The sequence below is a fragment of the Gnatocerus cornutus genome, unplaced genomic scaffold, assembly GCF_029298725.1.
Source record: "Gnatocerus cornutus isolate USDA-ARS CGAHR unplaced genomic scaffold, icGnaCorn1.1 ctg00000023.1, whole genome shotgun sequence".
In the NCBI taxonomy this organism is placed as follows: Eukaryota; Metazoa; Arthropoda; class Insecta; order Coleoptera; family Tenebrionidae; genus Gnatocerus; species Gnatocerus cornutus.
In genome coordinates this window covers 690,859-707,934 of record NW_028275375.1, presented here as the reverse complement: position 1 = coordinate 707,934, position 17,076 = coordinate 690,859, and the positions used below count along the sequence as shown (strand labels likewise).

General features: G+C 29.2%; 1 protein-coding gene across 1 annotated transcript in view; it reads left to right on the top strand.

The window, feature by feature from the left end:
- The window catches only part of LOC148166179 (uncharacterized), an 86,235-nt gene that overhangs the window by 34,006 nt on the left and 35,153 nt on the right, over positions 1-17,076 (top strand). The window contains exon 2 of the mRNA XM_088048900.1: positions 16,902-16,944. The gene's annotated coding sequence lies outside the window, so the exon portion shown is untranslated. The remainder of the gene's footprint in view (positions 1-16,901; positions 16,945-17,076) is intronic.

The following is a 17,076-nucleotide window of genomic DNA, read 5'->3' as shown; positions in this document are numbered from 1 at the left end:
TCTGGTACATTTTACTATAAAAATTCTAATTCTGCCAATTTTTGTTCTAGAGCAATGAAATTAGCTAAGATTACTACTTTTATCGAAACATGAACATTAAGATGTATCTAATACGTTTCTATGCTTACATGTAAAGTACTTCATAATAGAGATGATAGAAATAATTCATAATAACATAGTTACTGTTTCATAATAGCATAGTGGTCCTTAATCCATAATATTCAATGTATTTTCGAAAATTAAAGCAACTCCGAAGACCAAAATCTGAAGATTTCCATTTATTTATATTAATTGTAACATAAAATATCTTGGGAAATGCTTTTCTTGCTGTTTCAACTCGTTCAAAAATTAAGTCAAAAATTGGAAATTTGCAGAACTGTTGGGTGGTAGCATTGCCTCATTCGTGCATGTTTCGATAAAGCTTTGTATTTACTACGGATATTAACTAATTCATAAAAAACTCGGACGTTAACAAGTAACGTCCTCGTTCATTATGAATTACTTAATATCCTTCTCAAATAAATAGCTATTAAACTACTTGTTTACTGTTTTAAATTTTAAAATTATAGAGCCAAAGGCACAAAATTTGGAAATTTTTATTTTTAAGTGGAGCCAAAAATTTCCAGCATTTTCTTATAAAATTCCTAATTCTGATAATTTTTGTTGTAGAGCAATGAAATTTGCGAAAATTACTACTTTTAAATTGCTTATTCGCTGCACCAAATTTCAAAATTATAGCGGCAAAGACATAAATTGTAGAAATTTTTATTTTCAAGTGAAGCCAAAAATCTCGTACATTTTACTATAAAAATTCTAAAAATTCTAATTCTGCCAATTTTTCTTCTAAAGCAATGAAATTTGGTGAAATTACTACTTTTAAACTACATATTGACTGTTCCAAAATTCAAAATTATAGAGCCAAAGACACAAATTTTATAAATTAATTTTTATTTTTAAGTGGAGTCAACAATTTCCAACATTTTCTTATAAAATTCCTAATTCTGACAATTTTTATTCTAAAGCAATAAATTTTGCGGAGATTAATACTTTTATACTACTTATTAACTATACCAAATTTCAAAATTATAGAGCAAAAAACACAAATTTTAGAAATTTTTATTTTCAAGTGAAGCCAGAAATCTCGTACATTTTACTATAAAAATTCTAATTCTGCCAATTTTTGTTCTAGAGCAATGAAATTAGCTGGGATTACTACTTTTAAACTACTTGTTTACTGTTTTAAATTTTTAAATTATAGAGCCAAAGACACAAAATTTGGAAATTTTTATTTTTAAGTGGAGCCAAAAATTTCCAGCATTTTCTTATAAAATTCCTAATTCTGATAATTTTTGTTGTAGAGCAATGAAATTTGCGAAAATTACTACTTTTAAATTGCTTATTCGCTGCACCAAATTTCAAAATTATAGCGGCAAAGACATAAATTGTAGAAATTTTTATTTTCAAGTGAAGCCAAAAATCTCGTACATTTTACTATAAAAATTCTAAAAATTCTAATTCTCCCAATTTTTGTTCCAGAGTAATGAAATTAGTAAACTAGTCTTAAACTACTTATTATTTGTATTAAATTTCAAAATTATAGAGCTAAAAACATAAATTTTAGAAATTTTTATTTATAAGGGGAGCTAAAAATCGCCAACATTTTCTTTTAAAATTTCTAATTCTGCCAATTTTTGTTCTAGAGTAGTGAAATTAGTGAACTAGTCTTAAACTACTTATTATTTGTATTAAATTTCAAAATTATACAGCCAAAGACAAAAATTTTAGAAATTAATTTTTATTTTTAAGTGGAGTCAAAAATTTCTAACATTTTGTTATAAAATTTTTAATTCTGCCAATTTTTGTTCTAGAGCAATGAAATTAGCTGGGATTACTACTTATAAACTACTTGTTTACTGTTTTAAATTTTAAAATTATAGAGCTAAAGACCCAAAATTTGGAAATTTTTATTTTTAAGTGGAGCCAAAAATTTCCAAGATTTTCTTATAAAATTCCTAATTCTGCCAATTTTTCTTCTAAAGCAATGAAATTTGCTAAAATTACTACTTTTAAACTACATATTGATTGTTCCAAAATTCAAAATTATAGAGCCAAAGACACAAATTTTATAAATTAATTTTTATTTTTAAGTGGAGTCAACAATTTCCAACATTTTCTTATAAAATTCCTAATTCTGTCAATTTTTATTCTAAAGCAATAAATTTTGGGGAGATTAATATTTTTAAACTATTTATTAACTGTACCAAATGTCAAAATTATGGAGCTAAAAACATAAATTTTAGAAATTTTTATTTATAAGTAGAGCTAAAGATCTTCATCATTTTCTTTTAAAATTCCTAATTCTGCCAATTTTTTTTTAGAGCAATAATATTTGCGCATGGTACTCTTTATAAACTATTTATTAATTGTACCAAATTGCAATATTATAGAGCAAAAGACGCAAATTCTAGAAATTTTGATTTTTAAGTGGATCAAAAAATTTCCAACACTTCAATAAAATTCTTAATTCTGCCAATTTTCGGTCTAAAGCAATGAAATTTTCGTAGGTTACTAGTTTTAAAGTATTTATTAACTGTACCAAATTGCAAAATTATGGAGTAAAAACACAAATTTTGACATTTAACGCTTAGTGACAAAGTTAATACCAACATACATTTGAGAACAAAACTATTTTTTTTTAATAAAAACACAATAGTTATAGAAAATCATGTACAGTACTCAGCCGAAGAGCTCACAGCAAAACCTCGTTTCGGTTTTAATAAAACTGAAGTAAAATTATTATTATTGTGAAAATCGGGTAAAAAGAGTAAGAAGTGTGAAATATCTCCGCCATTCTACCATAACAGACGGTTTTAAATTTGATCCGCGGTTTTGAGCACCGATCCGAGTTCATATTCATAACAGTGTCTTTATCCCGACGGAAATTTTGTGCCGCCGCCCCTGTCATCAATCAATTCCTGTTTTAACCCGACAGAGAGAAAACGTGGATTTTTTCACGCTCGCAATTTCGCGCGAAAACTAGAAATTATCCCTCCAATTTAAAAAAACAGATAAAACGAGTATCATTGATATAAGTAGTATGGGAAATAGCAAAAGCTGAAGTTCTGATTGCGCTCGATAGAATCGTGCTTGGAATTCTTTTAGCAAACTTACGACCATCGACTTGAGCGAAATATGTCGTCCGAAATGCTTCTCTAGGTATATAAAGTATTTACAGTGTCATTAAGGATATGGGAAAAACATCGGATCGTGGAGTCGATCGACAAACTGCTCTATATTTATTCTTCAAGGCTAGCGAAATTCGGTCATAACTATAGCCTTCGAGTTGCGACAACACTCTGTAAATAATAAATTGAAAAACGTGGCGCAAATCAGATTACGGTTGCGTCTGCAAATTGTTTTCGGGACTGATTTCAAGTTAAAACTACCTCGAACTAATAACCCATTATCGGTTTTCTGTTCTATTTTACGTACACCAGTAAAACGTTAAAGCTCTACTTTACGGACCACTTTGTCTACATTATTCTGCGAGGATTAACTAGAAAATTCGTGTTCAAATTTCTGCACGGTTTAGGCTGAAATCAAATCAAAGAGTTTTTATGCGAACAATAAAATCTGGCGTCAGCAGAATTTATTACATTTGACCCAAATAAATAACGCCATTTTTAAACGCTTCATTATTGAAACAATACACTTCAATGGTGCGTAACGCGATCGAATGAATATGGAAAGTTACACCGCGAATAAGTGCATGCGAATCAAATCACAGCTAGTTTTGTATTTTTAACAGAATTAGTTGTTTAAGAACGGACATTTTGCAGGTTTAGGAAAAATTCGGCCAAAAGTTGTACAGCGTGTTTCAAAAAGTTTTTTGTCTATACGTTGATTTTCCTGTAGAGGATTTATTTATTACAAAGGAGCAATTTTAGAAATCAGCTGGATAAGTTAGATGCATGCGATAAGAATAAATATCTTACGTATAGAATGGTAGGGTTTCTGCAATATTTTTGTTTTTAGGGCCATCCCAAAAGTTTCAAAGTTCTATAAAAAAAATTATCTTTGGTTGTGTTGGTGCCACAGTGATAAAATTTGACAAGATTGTTACCCTTAACTCACTTATTGACTATACCAAATTTCAAAATTCTCAGACAGCGGACTCAGATTTTAGAAATCTTTAATTATAGATCGAATCAAAAAAATTCAAAATTCAAAAAAAAAATTTGTATCTTCAGTTGTGTTAGCGCCACAACTGTGAAATTTGAGAAAGGTGATACTCTTAACTCACTTATTAAGTGTACCAAATTTCAAAATTCTCAGACAACAGACTCAGATTTAAAAAAAATTTATTTATAGGGCGATTCAAAAAAATTCAAAATTTAAAATAAAAATTGGTATCTTTAGTTGTGTTAGCGCCACAACTATGAAATTTGGGAAAGTTGATACTTTTAACTCACTTATTAAGTGTACTAGCGATGTGATTGAAGTTCTCCATTCGGTCACGAAGAAAAGGCGTATCTCTCAATAAAAACTTTTAAAATTTGACTTTTCTACGTCTTCATTAAAGTTGTAAGCACTGATGTTCAGAGTGATCTTTTTAAATATTAATCAAAGGTAGCGTTGAAATTTTTGGGTGTGTCGTTTCTTACACCAGACAATTTTTCAATGACACCTTGGAGGCATTGGCGTACCAATTTATCGTCTGTTACTGACACACAAATAATTAAATTATGCCCCCCTGACGCCAGTTGGCTCTACGCTCATGTGTCAACCCTTCAATCAGTGGAATTCGCTAAGACCTACGTCTATTTATAAAGAAAGGAAAAAACAGTTAGCACTTTCAAGAAGAGTATTGTCCGTTGTCCAATTAAACATCCGAGAAAAAGGTGAAAACCCGCCCGTAATCTTTGATAAATATCCCTCGGATTATCCGGCCGTTCTCCGCTTATTGCGAATGATAACGAAACAACGTCGTTTCCACCCTATAAAATGAAACGTAGTCATTTAAAACTAGTCTATTCGTGACGTAGTGAAATCGTTTTATTAATACTAAAGTGTTCGTGTTTTCTCAACGACTCACCACAATCTTCGAGTACTAATCTCAATTTAATTTGTGTAAAGCTTTCAGTCAGTCATTCAATTACTCGAATAATCCGAAATATAAGTCTTTTCGCACCGCGCCTTCGATTTTAATTGGCTGGAAAGTTGCCCGAACAAAAATTCCAATTATTTGTTTCGAATTCCGGGCAAAACGTGTCGGCATCTCCTCTTATCTGAGATTGGTTCGGACGCGTTTTATCTCAATAATAGATCTCACACGTGTCCCTGTTAAGACACTTTCCCGGAAGACCAAAAATTATTCACTTTTCGGTGTTTGAGAAATAGTCCAGGCAAAATTTTGCTCTAAAATTTTGAAATTCGGAACAGTAAATTAGCAAGTTTTAAGTAGTAAAACCTCCAAGTTTCGCAGTTTTAAGATAAAATCTGACAAAGTTACAGAATTTAATTCGTCTTCAAAATAAAAATTTCTAAAAACTCTATTTTTTGTTCTAAAATTTTGGACTTTGGAGCAATAGATCAACAAGTCTAATGTAGTAAAAATAATTAATTTCAGAGATTTAAAATAAAATTTGACAAAGTTACGGCATTTAAGTAAAAGTCATGAAAATGTTTAGTTCATCTTCGAAATAAAAATTTCTAAAAACTTTATTTCTTGCTCTAAAATTTTGAAATTTAGAGCAGTAAATTAGCAAGTCTAAAATAATAAAAGTTCCAAATTTCACAATTTTAGGACAAAATCTGACAAAGTTACGGAATTTAAATAACAGGCATGAAAATTCAAAATAAAAATTTTTAAAAACTCTATTTTTTGTTCTAAAATTTTGGATTTTGGGGCAATAGATCAACAAGTCTAAAGTAGTAAAAATAATAAATTTCAGAGATTTAAGATAAAATTTGACAAAGTTACGGCATTTAAATGAAAGTCATGAAAATGTTTAGTTCATCTTCGAAATACAAATTTCTAAAAACTCTATTTCTTGCTCTAAAATTTTGAAATTTAGAGCAGTAAATTAGCAAGTCTAAAGTAATAAAACCTCCAAATTTCACAATTTTAGGACAAAATCTGACAAAGTTACAGAATTTAAATAACAGGCATGAAAATTCAAAATAAAAATTTGTAAAAACTGTATTTTTTGTTCTAAAATTTTGTACTTTGGAGCAATAGATCAACTAGTCTAATGTAGTAAAAATGATTAATTTCAGAGATTTAAAATGAAATTTGACAAAGTTACGGCATTTAAGTAAAAGTCATGAAAATGTTTAGTTCATCTTCGAAATAAAAATTTCTAAAAACTTTATTTCTTGCTCTAAAATTTTGAAATTTAGAGCAGTAAATTAGCAAGTCTAAAGTAATAAAACCTCCAAATTTCACAATTTTAGGACAAAATCTGACAAAGATACGGAATTTAAATAACAGGCATGAAAATTCAAAATAAAAATTTTTAAAAACTCTATTTTTTGTTTTAAAATTTTGGATTTTGGAGCAATAGATCAACAAGACTAAAGTAGTAAAAATAATTAATTTCAGAGATTTAAGATAAAATTTGACAAAGTTACGGCATTTAAGTGAAAAGTCATGAAAATGTTTAGTTCATCTTCGAAATACAAATTTCTAAAAACTTTATTTCTTGCTCTAAAATTTTGAAATTTAGAGCAGTAAATTAGCAAGTCTAAAGTAATAAAAGCTCCAAATTTCACAATTTTAGGACAAAATCTGACAAAGTTACAGAATTTAAATAACAGGCATGAAAATTCAAAATAAAAATTTGTAAAAACTGTATTTTTTGTTCTAAAATTTTGGATTTTGGAGCAATAGATCAACCAGTCTAATGTAGTAAAAATAATTAATTTCAGAGATTTAAAATAAAATTTGACAAAGTTACGGCATTTAAATGAAAGTCATGAAAATGTTTAGTTCATCTTCGAAATACAAATTTCTAAAAACTCTATTTCTTGCTCTAAAATTTTGAAATTTAGAGCAGTAAATTAGCAAGTCTAAAGTAATAAAACCTCCAAATTTCACAATTTTAGGACAAAATCTGACAAAGTTACAGAATTTAAATAACAGGCATGAAAATTCAAAATAAAAATTTGTAAAAACTGTATTTTTTGTTCTAAAATTTTGTACTTTGGAGCAATAGATCAACTAGTCTAATGTAGTAAAAATGATTAATTTCAGAGATTTAAAATGAAATTTGACAAAGTTACGGCATTTAAGTAAAAGTCATGAAAATGTTTAGTTCATCTTCGAAATAAAAATTTCTAAAAACTTTATTTCTTGCTCTAAAATTTTGAAATTTAGAGCAGTAAATTAGCAAGTCTAAAGTAATAAAACCTCCAAATTTCACAATTTTAGGACAAAATCTGACAAAGATACGGAATTTAAATAACAGGCATGAAAATTCAAAATAAAAATTTTTAAAAACTCTATTTTTTGTTTTAAAATTTTGGATTTTGGAGCAATAGATCAACAAGACTAAAGTAGTAAAAATAATTAATTTCAGAGATTTAAGATAAAATTTGACAAAGTTACGGCATTTAAGTGAAAAGTCATGAAAATGTTTAGTTCATCTTCGAAATACAAATTTCTAAAAACTTTATTTCTTGCTCTAAAATTTTGAAATTTAGAGCAGTAAATTAGCAAGTCTAAAGTAATAAAACCTCCAAATTTCACAATTTTAGGACAAAATCTGACAAAGATACGGAATTTAAATAACAGGCATGAAAATTCAAAATAAAAATTTTTAAAAACTCTATTTTTTGTTTTAAAATTTTGGATTTTGGAGCAATAGATCAACAAGACTAAAGTAGTAAAAATAATTAATTTCAGAGATTTAAGATAAAATTTGACAAAGTTACGGCATTTAAGTGAAAAGTCATGAAAATGTTTAGTTCATCTTCGAAATACAAATTTCTAAAAACTTTATTTCTTGCTCTAAAATTTTGAAATTTAGAGCAGTAAATTAGCAAGTCTAAAGTAATAAAAGCTCCAAATTTCACAATTTTAGGACAAAATCTGACAAAGTTACAGAATTTAAATAACAGGCATGAAAATTCAAAATAAAAATTTGTAAAAACTGTATTTTTTGTTCTAAAATTTTGGATTTTGGAGCAATAGATCAACCAGTCTAATGTAGTAAAAATAATTAATTTCAGAGATTTAAAATAAAATTTGACAAAGTTACGGCATTTAAATGAAAGTCATGAAAATGTTTAGTTCATCTTCGAAATACAAATTTCTAAAAACTCTATTTCTTGCTCTAAAATTTTGAAATTTAGAGCAGTAAATTAGCAAGTCTAAAGTAATAAAACCTCCAAATTTCACAATTTTAGGACAAAATCTGACAAAGTTACAGAATTTAAATAACAGGCATGAAAATTCAAAATAAAAATTTGTAAAAACTGTATTTTTTGTTCTAAAATTTTGTACTTTGGAGCAATAGATCAACTAGTCTAATGTAGTAAAAATGATTAATTTCAGAGATTTAAAATGAAATTTGACAAAGTTACGGCATTTAAGTAAAAGTCATGAAAATGTTTAGTTCATCTTCGAAATAAAAATTTCTAAAAACTTTATTTCTTGCTCTAAAATTTTGAAATTTAGAGCAGTAAATTAGCAAGTCTAAAGTAATAAAACCTCCAAATTTCACAATTTTAGGACAAAATCTGACAAAGATACGGAATTTAAATAACAGGCATGAAAATTCAAAATAAAAATTTTTAAAAACTCTATTTTTTGTTTTAAAATTTTGGATTTTGGAGCAATAGATCAACAAGACTAAAGTAGTAAAAATAATTAATTTCAGAGATTTAAGATAAAATTTGACAAAGTTACGGCATTTAAGTGAAAAGTCATGAAAATGTTTAGTTCATCTTCGAAATACAAATTTCTAAAAACTTTATTTCTTGCTCTAAAATTTTGAAATTTAGAGCAGTAAATTAGCAAGTCTAAAGTAATAAAAGCTCCAAATTTCACAATTTTAGGACAAAATCTGACAAAGTTACAGAATTTAAATAACAGGCATGAAAATTCAAAATAAAAATTTGTAAAAACTGTATTTTTTGTTCTAAAATTTTGGATTTTGGAGCAATAGATCAACCAGTCTAATGTAGTAAAAATAATTAATTTCAGAGATTTAAAATAAAATTTGACAAAGTTACGGCATTTAAATGAAAGTCATGAAAATGTTTAGTTCATCTTCGAAATACAAATTTCTAAAAACTCTATTTCTTGCTCTAAAATTTTGAAATTTAGAGCAGTAAATTAGCAAGTCTAAAGTAATAAAACCTCCAAATTTCACAATTTTAGGACAAAATCTGACAAAGTTACAGAATTTAAATAACAGGCATGAAAATTCAAAATAAAAATTTGTAAAAACTGTATTTTTTGTTCTAAAATTTTGTACTTTGGAGCAATAGATCAACTAGTCTAATGTAGTCAAAATGATTAATTTCAGAGATTTAAAATGAAATTTGACAAAGTTACGGCATTTAAGTAAAAGTCATGAAAATGTTTAGTTCATCTTCGAAATAAAAATTTCTAAAAACTTTATTTCTTGCTCTAAAATTTTGAAATTTAGAGCAGTAAATTAGCAAGTCTAAAGTAATAAAACCTCCAAATTTCACAATTTTAGGACAAAATCTGACAAAGATACGGAATTTAAATAACAGGCATGAAAATTCAAAATAAAAATTTTTAAAAACTCTATTTTTTGTTCTAAAATTTTGGATTTTGAGGCAATAGATCAACAAGTCTAAAGTAGTAAAAATAATTAATTTCAGAGATTTAAGATAAAGTTTGACAAAGTTACGGCATTTAAATGAAAGTCATGAAAATGTTTAGTTCATCTTCGAAATAAAAATTTCTAAAAACTTTATTTCTTGCTCTAAAGTTTTGAAATTTAGAGCAGTAAATTAGCAAGTCTAAAGTAATAAAACCTCCAAATTTCACAATTTTAGGCCAAATCTGACAAAGTTACATAATTTAAATAACAGCCATAAAAATTCAAAATAAAAATTTCTAAAAATTCTATTTCTTGCTCTAAAACTTTGAAATTTAGGGCAGTAAATTAACAAGTTTAAAGCAATAAAACGTCTAAATTTTACATAATAATAAAATAAACGTCCACACAAAAAATCAACCTTATGAAAATTTTTCCGAGCTTTTGCAATTTTTGTGTCTATTTTGCCTGGAGACTAGAAATGATTCAGTTGAGATGCAACTATGGAGTGAGATGTATGCAGCTCTGGTTAAAGCAGAAAGTCGTCTAATTACAGTTTGTCTAACTATTGCACTTTGGTAATTTACTTCGAACATCTTAATTTAGTTAGAGATGTTGAAAATAAGCAACACGAAGAACTGGTGGATGCGCCGGGTCAACGCTCGGTTTGTTATTGCATTCTAATTAATCTTTCAGAAGTTTCGGGCGCAGCTTATGCTCGTAGAGAATGTGAATAAAATAAACAATGAAAGTTGGGGGTTTTCATAACGTTGCGTGTAAAAACATGGTTTACATTTTCTCTGGAAAATCGTCGAATTTCTTCGAATATTCAACAGCTTTTCAGGGGGCTTTAGTCCGTTCCGTTCCAATTCATCGAAGTCGAGTGTCTCTAAGTAAATTTCGTTCGTGTTCAAGTATAATCTAGCTGTGATGAAAATACTAATTACCGACGGAACAACGAGGTAATAAAAACTCGCGATTATCAGTTTCCATCAATAGTGAAGGAAGGGGAATCCTCGGGTCCGCAAGAAGGAAAATTTGTTAAAACGAGTTAATTTCGTTCCGGTTTCATGGGATTTTTGCAATAATAATTCAGCCTTTGTGGGGGTAAAATCGAAAATAGCTGAGCTCGGAGGAATTGATATATTGACCGGTAAGAGTCGAATGCAGACCTTCTGGGGCAACCAAATTAAACCTATAACCTCACTCGGCAGATCGTAAAGTTTACTGCACTCTTATTGGGATCGTTTTCTCTCCAATACGATATTATAAAAGTCAACCCGAATAATATATCACTCGCAAATGTATTCCCTTGCTAATATTTGAAATAATATCCCGACAGGAATATGTAAATTTTATTGCGCTATGATATTAAGACTTGTTTTCGACTACACCTGTGGCGTTGCACCGGGAATAATCAGCTACTTTATTATGTTTTACAAATATGAGAAATGCGGGACTCGAACTGCTGGGTTTATTTAAAAATTGCCTCGGTAATTCGAATCGAACTCAATTTCGGTACGACAAAAGCATAATTTCATTTCGGAGCGGTTTGGAATGGAAGATGGGAATGCGGTTTTCATTTCCCATCGCCCGAAATTATCGCAAAAATATTAACAATGCAGCGCTCACAATTACTTCGCAAACAGGCCGGCCTTTGATCACTTTGGACAGACAACAAATTTTCGGCGCCTCCGTCATTTTCCCGGCACAAAAATCATATTTTTAAGCCTCCAAAACGAACTAGTTTTTTTTTGTTAAACAGTTGGTATCGCACTGTGGTGCTGTACGGCGCACTCGAACACTATTAATATTCAAATGTTTTATTTTCAACATAGTTACTGGGCGAGCAACCTTGAAGAGTAAATGTCACTAGAGCAGATAATAGTTATTTATGTACCAAGTCAATAAAGTGGCTTTTTTATCGAACGAGTCGGAGATTCTAGGCAGCAAAACGTAACATTTAGGAGAAATTAAGTAAAATTGCAACAGAAATTTACAAAAGAACGAAATTCTGACATTTGGATTAATCTAATTTTCAATTGTTCGATTTGAATAGTGAAATTTTCCTAAATAAGGGAATAACGTTTAAAATTTAAACCATAAGTCAAAATAAATAACAACACAGTTAGTTTTATTTGCTAGTTGGCCTGACTGCATACATGTCAATTGTGTCAATTCGTGTGCCTCTGACATTTAAATCAATCTTCAATTGTTCGATTTGAATGCAATAGTACCAACGGTTTCCCAAGTGATAAAATTTCCCTTAATGAGTAAATGACGTTCAAATTGAAGCCAAAAGTGAAAATAATTAACTATGGTTGCTTTTTTTAGCTAGTTGCCATCACTGCATAAACTGTTGTGAAGACGTTTTCTAATTCTGTCAATTTTTATTCTAGAGCAATAAAATTTGCGGAGGCCAGTAGTTTTAAACTATTTATTATTTGCACTAAATTACAAAATTATAGAGCAAAAGACACAAATTTTAGAAATTTTTATTTTCAAGTGGAGTAAAAAATCTCCAACATTTTCCATTAAAATTCCTAATTCTGCCAATTTTAGTTCTAAAGCAATGAAATTTGGGAAGATTGCTAGTAATAAACTACTTATTAGTTGAACTAAATTTCAAAATTATAGAGCAAAAGACACAAATTTTAGAAAATTTTTATTTTGAAAAAGCCAATAATCTCCAATATTTTTTTAAAAAATTCTAATTCTGTCAATTTTTGTTTAAAATCAATGAAATTTACGGAGGTTGTTCCTTATGAACTATTTATTCATTGTCCTAAATTGCAAAATTATAGAGCAAAAGACACAAATTTTTGAATTTTTTATTTTCAAGTAGAGTCAAAAATATCTAACATTTTCCATTAAAATTTTTAAATCTGCAAATTTTTGTTCTAAAGCAATGAGATTTGGGAAGGTTACTACTTATAAACTACTTATAAGTATCACAAAATTTGAAAATTATAGAGCAAAAGACAGAAATTTTAGAAAATTGTCTTTTTGATAAAAGCCAAAAATCTCCAACATTTAAAAAAAAAATCAAATTCTGTCAATTTTTGTTTAAAATCAATTAAATTTACGGAGGTTGTTACTTATGAACTATTTATTAATTGTCTTAAATTGCAAAATTATAGAGCAAAAGACAAATTTTAGAAAATTTTATTTTCAAGTTGAACTAAAAATGTTCAACATTTTCCAATAAAATTCCTAATTCTGTCAAAATGAGCTCATTTCTTTTGCTGTTGACTGTACAAAACTCCCGAAAAACCATTGTGGTTTTCCCCCCTTAATTTTGAAGCAGCACTAGATTTGTTTAGCAATTGAAATTGAGCAGTTACCCAAAACGGCCAGATATACAAATTAATTCAGATAGCGCTCAAACCAATAAATCACGTAACATTTTCCCGTGTATAGATGTAGATGTGTCATATAATATTGACTAATTCATATTGCGCACAGATAACAATAATAGAATTACCGGGAGTGTGTAATTTGTTTGGGAATTAATTTCGTGCATAAACAGAGCTCGTTTTATTTCAGTTTTTGGCCAAACAAATCTCGCCTGTAGACTTCCTCAAAGCCGATATTTGCTCAATATCCTGTTTATTTCCAAAAAACAACTAGTCCAGAAGTATCCAGTCCAAACATCGAGATCAATCGATTGTAAATACGAAATACGAGCCAGCTCCACCGATACAAATACTTTGCTCGAATATTTCATCCAACCTGAATTAAACTTTAGAATTCTTCCGACAATTTTCCTCTGATATCGATCACGTTTTTTCGACTAAATCAAAACTCTCTTGGTCAACTTCATTAACCGTGGAACTTTCTTCGATTCAACTTTACGAACCCGAAGCGTTTTCTGTTATTCACGCAAAAGTTTTGACAAATTATTGTTTGTGTTACATTGTTTCGCTAGATCGTAAAACTGTCTTTTTATTACGTCTCCGAGAACAAGAAATTAATGCGTCCGTAATTTAACGCAATTGTACTTTTCAATTAGAGTGGAAATGGAGACACTTAAAACATTAGGAATTCTAAGGAGTTTTCAGAGGTTTAGGCGCCACAAAAAAGAATGAGTTAGGTACAAGCCGGCAAAAAGAGAAGCTCAGAGGATTTTGGCAGAGACGGAATTTTTTGTGCCTCAGTTTGCTCGGTTTGTTGTAATTTTAAGGTGTCGATTCCCAGTCCTGACAGAATCAAAAAGTTACAAGCACGCACATAGTAGTTATTTGTGTGACTAGGGTGGAAACGTCATTTATTTAGGGAAATTTTATCAGTTGGAAAATAGGTTGGTACGATCGCATTCAAATCGAATTATTAATCGAAGATTAATTTAAAATCCAAATGTCAGAATTTCGTGCTTTTGTTGTAAATAAATAAAACCAACATTTCTAAATGCCGCGTTTGAATGCCTCAGACTCGATGAGAAACCACTTCACTGACTTGGCATATAAATAACTATTATCTGATGTACTGACTTTACCCTACATTTACTCACTTGAAAATAAAAACCTCTAAAATTTGTGTCTTTTGCTTTAATATTTTGCAATTTTGAACAATTAATAAATAGTTTAAAACTAATAACTTCCGTAAATTTTATTAATTTTGAACAAAAATTGACAGAATTAGAATTTTTCTTAATAAATGTTGGCCTTTATCAAAAAGACAATTTTCTAAAATTTCTGTCTTTTGCTCCATAATTTTGAAATTTTGTGATACTTATAAGTAGTTTATAAGTAGTAATCCTCCCAAATTTCATTGCCTTAGAACAAAAATTGGCAGAATTAAAAATTTTAATGGAAAATATTGGATATTTTTGCCTCTACTTGAAAATGAAAAATTCAAAAATTTGCGTCTTTTGCTCTATAATTTTGAAATTTAGGACAATGAATAAATAGTTCATAAGGAACAACCTCCGTAAATTTCATTGATTTTAAACAAAGATTGCCAGAATTAGAATTTTTCTTAAAAAATGTTGGAGATTTTTGGCTTTCTCAAAATGAATTTTTTCTAAAATTTGTGTCTTTTGCTCTATAATTTTGAAAATTAGTTCAACTAATAAGTAGTTTATTACTAGCATTCTTCCCAAATTTTATTGCTTTAGAAAAAAAATTGTCAGAATTAGGAATTTGATTGGAAAATGTTGGAAATTTTTCATCCACTTGAAAAAAAAGTTTTAAAAATTTGTGTCTTTTGTTCTATACTTTTGCAATTTAAGACAATAAATAGTTCATAAATAACAACTTCCGTAAATTTTAGTAATTTTGAACAAAAATTGACAAAATTAGAATTTTTCTTAAAAAATGTTGGAGATTTTTGGCTTTTCTCAAAAAGAAAATTTTCTAAAATTTCTGTCTTTTGCTTCATCACCTTAAAATTTAGTGCAACTAATAAGTAGTTAATAAGAAGCAACCTCCCTAAATTTCATTGCTCTAGAAAAAAAATTGGCAGAATTAGGAATTTTAATGGAAAATGTTGGATATTTTTGACTTCACTTGAAAATAAAAAATTCTAAAATTTGTGTCTTTTGCTTTATAATTTTGTAATTTAGTGCAAATAATAAATAGTTCAAAACTAGTAACCTCCGCAAATTTTATTGCTTTAGAATAAAAATTGACAGAATTAGAAAACCTCTTCAAAACAGTTTATGCAATGATGCCAACTAGCTAATAAATGCAACAATAGTTATTTATTTTGACTTCTGGTTTAAAAAACGTCATTTACTCATTGAAGGAAATTTTGTCACTTGGGAAATAGGTTGGTACTATCGCATTCAAATCGAACAATTGATCATAAAGATTAATTTAAATGACACAGGTACACGAATTGACAAATATGGCAAAGTTCTGAAATCGATATCTCGCTTATTTTTTAGAGTAAATTTGCGTTATTTACCTCATTTTACGCAGAATTTTGCTTAGATTCCAAATATGAGATTGAATCTTAGATCCGACGACAAATAACTGAGTTATGACCGATCCAAGTTTCAAATAGTTGATTTTCATTTTTCTAATTTTTAAAACTAAATACAGGATGTCCGGAAAGTGGCGCACCACCTTAAACGGGGGCAATTTCGTGATCCCCAGAGTACCAAAAAATGTTAAAAAAAATTCCAGGCCCTCTGTTTTCGCAGGAGCACCAAAAGAAAATTAGGAAAATGACAACATTGCTGAACTGTTCCCCCAATAAATTAAATTTCCAGTATTCAAAGCCATAGTAACTTTGCTGTTGTATTGTTGGCGTTAGTCTGAGATTGTTGATTCAAAAATCTTGTTAACAGTTTTTAGGCATTTCTTGCAAGATTTTTCCGATTTTTTTTGCAGATTTCCTTTGCGCAAAATGTCTTTTAGGTAACGAATTCATTTGAACCTAAAATTATTGCACAGAAATCGTTAATTTTGACGTTAAACTTTTATTCTTCAATCCATCATATCTCGAAAAATTGAAGACATGGATTTTTTAAAACATTTTTCCGGTGATCTATGACATTGTCCGATAACACAGTATTACGGTGGTGCGCGACTTTCCGGCCATCCTGTATCTCAGACACTTTTACGCATATGTCAGATACGCGTAGGTATGGTAAACAACTTCAAAACGGAACCTTACAGATAGTAGTGTTTTTAACAACAAATCTGAAAATTCTGCTGCTGCCTACACCCTGCAGATTAACGCAAATGAAATGTTTATTCCTTCCCACGCAATCTTCTCGAAATGTGTTTTTCTATGGTCTCTTAAATTTTGTTGTTCTAGGAAATTTACGACAGAATCAATAACGAGCTACAACCTGAAACAATGTGCACAGTCGGACACATTTCAATCAATCTTCGTCCAACTTAATTTTGCATTAATAAAGGACGCGTACCAGAGTCTGCAATTGCTCGAATTTTAACTCCGCAATATGAACCAACATAAAACATTGAATTCCACGGTTTTATTTGTCTAATATTTTATCTCGCAAGCTCTTTCTTCCCGTGAAATTACACTTATGCTGACTTCAGATTAATGCGCGGTTTTGATAACAGCACCTAGCGAAATTTCATTAAGTTCGCAAAGTTTTAATGGCGCATTAACATGATTTTTTTATTTCAGAACTGCGTCCAACTTTCCATCCAACGGTCAATTCTTAAAATGCGTAAGTATGCGTGGAGTTATCTCATTTCATCCAAAATGCAGCCTTCCAACCCTCTGGGGTTATGAAGGAGAAAAAACAGCCGCTCCAATAAACCCTCTTATCGATTACACAATAAAAATAATTCACTCCCTT